Source organism: Choloepus didactylus, chromosome 14 (genome assembly GCF_015220235.1).
Source record: "Choloepus didactylus isolate mChoDid1 chromosome 14, mChoDid1.pri, whole genome shotgun sequence".
Lineage (NCBI taxonomy): Eukaryota > Metazoa > Chordata > Mammalia > Pilosa > Megalonychidae > Choloepus > Choloepus didactylus.
The window spans coordinates 8864865-8872675 of NC_051320.1; positions in this window are offsets into that span (position 1 = coordinate 8864865).

Below are 7811 nucleotides of genomic sequence, written 5' to 3' on the forward strand. Positions count from 1 at the left end.
TAATTATTTTCAGTTTGCCAGAAACCACATTTATGACATTTAAAAAAATACTATAAGTTTGAACACATCAGAATTTGGCAGCCTTCAGTCAAGCCTATGTAGGAAAGAGTGCCAAAAAAAAAAAAAAAAAAAAAAAAGAATATATGAGACACGTGGGATGAGCATTGCTTCAATATCCAGCTTCATCCAGGCAATCACAAATATCTGCATGCTTTGTGTTCAGCCACAGTCTTTGTAAACACATTTAAAACTGAAATCTGGCTTTTTGTGGTTTGGCTTATGCTGTTTAAAAAAACACCAAATTTTTATGTTAATATTGTGAGAATGTACTCACTTTGGAGGACTATGTGAATGGTGGTAACATACCATGGTAGCATACAGTTTTGTGAAATTGTTTTAAAAGTTACAGGGTAAAGATACTTTCAGAAAACCATCAGATTGTAATGTTCTAGAATCAGCCTGATAGGTGAAATCTGCATGTTGAACTGGGGTGGGTGGGGAGAGCAAGCATAATTTTAAGTGTTAAGCTTCCATTGAAAAATTATAAAAAGACTTTCTCCGGTATTAGTTGTATTATCTTAATGTTTATGATGAATAAAATGTAATGGAACCTGAAAAAAAGTCTCTTCTTCATTTGTCCTTTCCCCAAGGCATGCTACTGGGGAATTGGGGAAAGCCTACTTTCTCTAGGGAATATGACTACCTAAATGCTCTTTTAAGTTAAAGAGTCTAAAAACAGCGTCACCTTACTTTTTTTTTTTTCTTTAATTAGAGAAATGGCAGTTTTACAGAACAATCATGCATAAAATACAGGATTCCCATATACCACCCTATTATTAATACCTTGCTTGGGTGTGGTACATTTGATACAAATGATGAAAGCACATTTTTATAATTGTGCTATTAACCATAATGCATGCCTTAACTTAGGGTTCACTGTATTGTGCTGTTCCATGGTTTTGTAAAAATTTTTAATACATATACAAGCTAAAATTTCCCCTTTTAACCACTTTCAAATATATAATTCAGTGCTGCCAATTACATTCACAGTGTTATGCTACCATCACCACCACCCATTACCAAAACATGTCCATCACTCCAAATAGAAATTCTGTACATTTTAAGCCATAACTCCCTATCACCACCCAGGCTCCTGGTAACCTATAGTCTAGATTCTGACTCGTTGGGTTTGCGTATTCTAATTAATTCATCTCAATTCACCTTACTTTTTAACTAAAGTTCACACAGTGCCAGGACTTCTTAGAGCACACTCTGAAAAGTGCCCGCGCGAAGGCTTGCAGAACTGGCCCCTGATCGTGCAATCAGGCAGCGAGTAACTGCTTACTGCTTACAGAATTTTTCTGAAACTGAAAGGCTGAAGCTTTTAGAGATAAATTGTACAACTTGCTCTGCCTACTCTGTAGTATTATGAGGACCAAGCAAATACTGATTGAAAAGTAAAGCCTCATATACGAAGTGTTCTGCTCATTCTTAGATTTGCTTTTGCCCTTTCCACCTGATGGAAGGAGATTAAATGAACAATGAAATACCTGTTTTAGGTAGCAGGGGATGGAAAAGGAGAAACAAATTAAATAGATATTCTACCATGTTGATTTGCACTGATTGGATTAAGAGTCAACAGACATGAATTTTTCCCACTAATTCCCTGTGATTAACCTCTCTGTGTCCAAGAAAATAAAAGCTTGGAATGATTTCCAACATCCTCTCAAGCTCTAAGAATAATGGAGTCTGTTAAATTGATGGATAACTTTTAATGGGAATTTTCTAAATATATGCTGTTTTTCCTTTGGGGAAAAAGTATGTGCTATGAAAATTATATTTATTTAGGATTGAAATTCCATTTTGGGATGTAAATCCATCATAATACGACTTAAACTTCTCTTTCCAGTCATGACCCCAGTCAGTTCTCCCATGACCAGTGGGCTGTTATTGGGGCCTATGTTTTGTGGGTCCCAGTGCGAAATGAAAATGCAAGCCCCTAGTTCCCAAAGCATGAAAAAAACTGTCATTAAAGATACAGCACATAAAGCTTTTTCCTTTCTTCTATTATCAACTTTTGGACTTGTCATGGTTTTAAAAATTTTCTATTTACTATTTAAATACTAAATTAATATTAATATTTTTAAACAAAATGCAAATTATCAGCAAGGATTTTCACCTTTTCTCTTTATATTGTGCAATGTCAGTTTTAAATGCAAATATAAGAGTATGTAACTCATGCAGAATCACTGAAATCACACAATTCCTTTTTTGGAGCTCATACATGCGTATACATTTCCTTCTTATGAGAACAGCAGAAACACTGCACAAAACTAACTCAGCTGTTTGTTTGCTTTCCTTTTTAATGCAATTTTATTGAGATATATTCACATACCACAGACTGCATAACTCAGCTGTTTTTATTTCACTCCTTGATAGGTGCCCGTTCCACCAGGACCTTGCCTTCGGGTCACTGATGGGCGAGAAAGGACTGACAGGAAAAGGATCTGTGGATTGCCCTGTTTTTCCCTCTCCTTCTATGTCATCGTCAGCATAAGTTTGGCTAACAGGGAAGGAACAGGAGGAAAGAAGGACGTGATGGGGTTCCTTGGTCATTTGTGTTTCGGAGAACACCACTGCCTTCTTTCTGTTTCAAACCAAGTTCCGGTTCAAATGGACAGCATGGCCTCTTGGGGCCGTCAGCGACCCTGCTGTCTGGGTTGAAGATGTAACACGCTTACCTGGTGCTCAATGAGTCTCACCCAAACCCCTGACATGTGGGTCCCCCAAATTCTCTGACCTTGGGGCATCACGAGTGCCAGGAGCAAACAATGAGTGTGCATATTGTTGAGATCCCCTCTGCTTGCCTGCTTGCTCCAATGTCCCTTCTGACTTCACTTACAAAACATGAGCTCAAAGATAAGATTGTTAAGAATTTCAAGACGGTGACAGCAGAGCCTTAGACCAAGTGCAGTGTCTGCATGAAGTGCAAACAGAGTATGCCTCGAGCATACTCTGCATGGGAAAGAAAAAAACGGTAACTTTACAGTGGAGAAAACTGGCCTTTCCCCTCAGAATGTTGAAGGTTGTGATCATTGTTTAATAGCAACCTACATTGCCAGTAAGCATTCTTGTTTCCACATTTTCTATCTGAAAGCCATTAGGAGTCTTCATTTTTTCCTTTGAGCTACTTTACTTCATCAGAGTTTGTACAGGTGATGGTCTTTTGACAGCTTATCCCACTTGGTATTTGATTAGCCATTTGAATTTAAAGCCTTGTGCCTTTTTCAAAAGAAATGTTCTCTATTGATTTTTCCCCCTTCTCTCCATTTTCCTTGTTTTTATTTATTTATTTATTTATTTATTTATTTATTTATTTATTTATTTATTTATTTGATTGTCTTACTAAAACCATATTGCACTTCATGGATTTTTCTTCCCTGTCTTTAAAATATTTTCTCACATTGTCTATTTCTGTCTTTTTATTTTATGTTCTTGGAAAATTTTTACCTTTGCCCTTTCACTCTCTTTTTCATATTGCTGGTTTATTTTAGTTTTGCCTTTTATTTCATTTGGCTGTTCTTTTTAAATTTTCAATCACATTTAAAACCATGTTTAACATCGGGTTTATTCAGTATAATTTACACGCACTAAAATTTGCCCTTTTTTAGTATGCAGGTCTATGAATTTTGACAAATGCATTCAATACAGTCATTTAATCATCACTACAATTAAGATATAAAACAGTTCCATGACTCCAAGTGACAATCACATGTACATTATTGTTTCTGCTCCTTTTTCCATGGAAAGTGTTGTTTTTAGGCATTATTCTCAAATCTACTTGATAATGTTTTAATTATATTTTTTCCAAAATATTTTCTGTTTCATGAATCACTTTAACCTTTCAGGAATCAGTTGTTCTCTTTGTCTCGATCCTTCTCTTTTGTACAAATATCTGGTGGTTTCCTCCTTTCTTTTTTTTTTTTTTTTTTTCCTGTAAAATTTATATTCATCATTAAAGAGCCAAGTCAAATAGTATGGGTTGCTAGTTTGGGTTACTCTTCAATTTCTAGGTCCATTTTCCCAACATGCGAGAGAGCAGATGGCATGCAGCTTTGTACAGGGGGGCGAGGAGGGGTGTGCTGAGTGGCGGCTTCACTTTAGGGCCCATGGGCATGGAACAGGCAGGAGGGCCGAGGACCCCAAAGGGTAAAGTAAGACCATCTTGACTTTGGCCGTGGGGTATTCCCATTCTGGGTAAAGGTCACCTTTTATTTCTTTTCTCTTTGATGCTTGTTATGAAGGTGCAGAGGTTTTTTTTTTGGTTTTTTTTTTTAATCAATTATATTGAGATATATTCACATACCCTACAGTTATCCAAAGTGTACAATCAATTGTTCACAGTACCATTATATAGTTGTGCATTCATCACCACAATCAATTGTTGAACATTTTCCTTACTCCCAAAAAATAAAAATAAGAGTAAAAATAAAAGTTAAAATGAACACCCAAAATATACCATCCCTTATCTCCCCTATTATTCACTTAAATTTTGTCCCCATTTTTCTACACATTTGTTCCATACACTGGATAAAGGGAGTGTAAGCCACTAGGTTTTCACAATCACACAGTCACATAGTGTAAGCTGTAGAGGGCGATTAAGGTAGCATGCATGAAGTCCACCTTCAGCTATGCCGGAGATGTGCAACATGGCCGCCAGGGCTGATACAACAATAGCTTAAGTTACCCTCAGCCTTCTTTACGGAAGTAGTTCGTGCCAAAAGTGCTAGTTTGCACCAAAAATGCTAACCCTACATCTGCCATCCGCCCTAGCAACAGCAGCCACCAATCCTAGACCACCACGAGCCCTTGCTAGCCACTTCCCCTTCTCCTAGAGTATATATGCTCTGCCTCTTCAATAAAGTTTTGCAGCTTGATCAGAATCTTTGTCTTGCTGTCATTCCTCGTGTCTCTTGTCCCACACCATTCCTCCCTCACAGGACTCGGAGCCTCCGTTGAACGTCCCGTGGGCCGGGACAAACTGGCGCCCAACGTGGGGCCCTGAGTTCTGTGAGGGACGGAACGCCGCCCTCAAGGAGAGAGGCCTCTCACACTCACCGCACCCGGGATCGCTGCGAGGAAGCGCGCTCGCGAGACAGATCCGTTCACCAGCCGATCAGTGCCGGCGAAAGGAAGAAACGGAAAGAAGAAAAGAAAGCAACAAAAGGTAAGCCCCCACCCCCAACATGGGACAAGCAATCTCCCAACATGAATTATATATTAGTCAGGTCAAACAATCGCTCAAGGCACGAGGAACTAGACTTAAGAAAAAAGATCTCACGCGCTTTTTTGATTTTTTGTTAAAAACCTGCCCTTGGTTCCCTCAAGAAGGTACTATAGACCACCAATGCTGGCTAAGAGTCGGCGACTGTTTAAAAGATTATTCCCGGACCTTTGGTCCTGAAAAGGTCCCGGTTACTGCCTTTTCTTATTGGAATCTAATTAATGAAATCCTAAGAGTCCATTCTTTAGCTCCAGACATTCAAAACCTCTGCAAAAAAGGAGAGGAAGCTTTAAGAGAGCACTCTCGCCCCGCTTCAGCATGCAGCTCAGTAATTATTAACATACCTGAAAACCCCCTAAACAAAAACCCCAACAGGGATAGGCCAAATACCCCAACCAGTCAAGCTAGTCTATCGCCCGATCAGCACAGTATCGAACCAGAGGCTAAAATTTCTCCCTCTTTGGAGGAACCAGAGGCTAAAATCTCTCCCTCTTTGGAGGAACCGGAGGCTAAAATCTCTCCCTCTTTGGAGATCAACTCCCTTCCTCCGTTTCGGCCACCCCCTTACGCACCCGATTTTCCCAAACCATATTCTCATTTTTATCCAGTCACGTCCTTACCTCAGTTTCGTGCTTTGGAAGAGGCCACAGAAAACCTCCGGCTACATGCCGATAACTTTAAAGAAGCCTTTAATCAGGAGCGGCTGCGAGCTGCCAATTTACTCACCGACCTCTGGTCGGCAACTCAAAGCATTGCAGCCCTTGCGCTCCCAGAAAACGCCCACTCATCATGTCCCCATTGCAAAGTCTCAGCTTTTCTGGTTACGGGTAGTCAGACCCAAGACCCCCAAGATGGCGCCGCCGGCTCCCAAAATGGCGATTCTAGTAGCGAAAGCAAGGAAAATGAACAATCAAATCCCCCTAGTTCTAACGAAGAAGAGCAGGAAGAAGCTAGCACTACCTCAACAGTTAAATATAAAAAACTCAGTTTAAAATATTTAGAAAAATTAAAAAAGGCAGTGAGTGATTATGGCGCTACCGCCCCCTTCACGCTCACCCTATTAGAAAGCCTCAGTGAAAAGAACTCACTCCTAACGATTGGTCCCAATTAGCCAGAGCTGCCCTGTCTGGCGGCGATTTCCTGTTGTGGAAATCCGATTATGAGGAGCATTGTAAAAAGTATGCCACCCGTAATGCCCGTAAAGCCACCTCTAAAACCTGGACATTAAACAAATTTTTAGGTCAAAGCCCCTACCATCAGAATAATAAACAGGCTCAATTCCCCCCAGGTCTCTTAGCGCAAATACAAACGGCCGCACTCAGAGCATGGAAAAAACTTCCGCAAAAGGGCGCCGCCACTGCCTCTCTCGCTAAATTAAGACAGGGGCCCGATGAACCGTATAGCGAATTCCTTAGCCACCTGCAAAACATGGCTGAGCGCCTATTCGGGGCTAGCGAATGTGAAAGTGATTTTATTAAACACCTGGCCTATGAAAACGCCAACGCTGCCTGCCAAGCAGCAATCCGCCCCTTTCGCAATACCAATCTTAATAATTACATAAAGCTCTGTTCTGGCATCGGGCCCACTCAAACTCTTGGAATAGCCATTGGTGCTGCCCTTCAAAATTTTGCAGCACAGCATAAAAATTTTACAGCACAAGCAAAGCCTCCAATGTGCTATAACTGTAAACAACCTGGCCATTTTTCAAAAAATTGCCCCGTGCCACGAACCAGTTCCTCTTTACCCATTACTAACAACAAACCCCCATTGTCGCCCTCTATTTGTCCCCGCTGTAAAAAAGGGTTCCATTGGGCGTCTGAATGCCATTCTCGAGCAGACATAAATGGCCAACCCCTTAATCCCAAGCCCCAGGGAAACTCCCAATGGGGCCGGCCCCAGGCCCCAACCAGAACAAACCCAGGGGCAATACGGTTTGTTCAGCCATCCCCAGTCGCAGTACCTGCGCTCCCAATCATAAACCACGCTGCTATATCTCAGACTTATGGAGAGCAACAGCAGGAAGCGCAGGGATGGACCTCTGTACCACCTCCAAATCAATATTAACCCCAGAAAACAGTCCTCTCCTCATACCTACAGGGGTCTATGGACCTTTACCCCCAAATACCTTTGGTCTTATTCTAGGGAGAGCTAGTGTCACCCTGCACGGAGTCCAAATCACCCCGGGTGTACTAGATAATGACTTTAAAAGCGAAATAAAAATAATTGCAGCCACCTCAAACAATATTATCTCTATTCCTTCTGGCACTCGAATAGCCCAACTTATAATACTCCCCATTCAGCACATCAACTCAAACTTCAAAAAACTCCAGCGCCCTACAGAGGCCCCTGGATCCTCCGATATTTTTTGGGCACAGCCAATATCCCATAATCGGCCCATCTTACGATTAAAATTAAATGGTAAACCATTTGAAGGAATTTTAGACACAGGGGCTGACACCACAATTATATCCTCAAATCACTGGCCTAAATCCTGGCCTCTCATGGCCGCTGCCACCCACTTACAAGG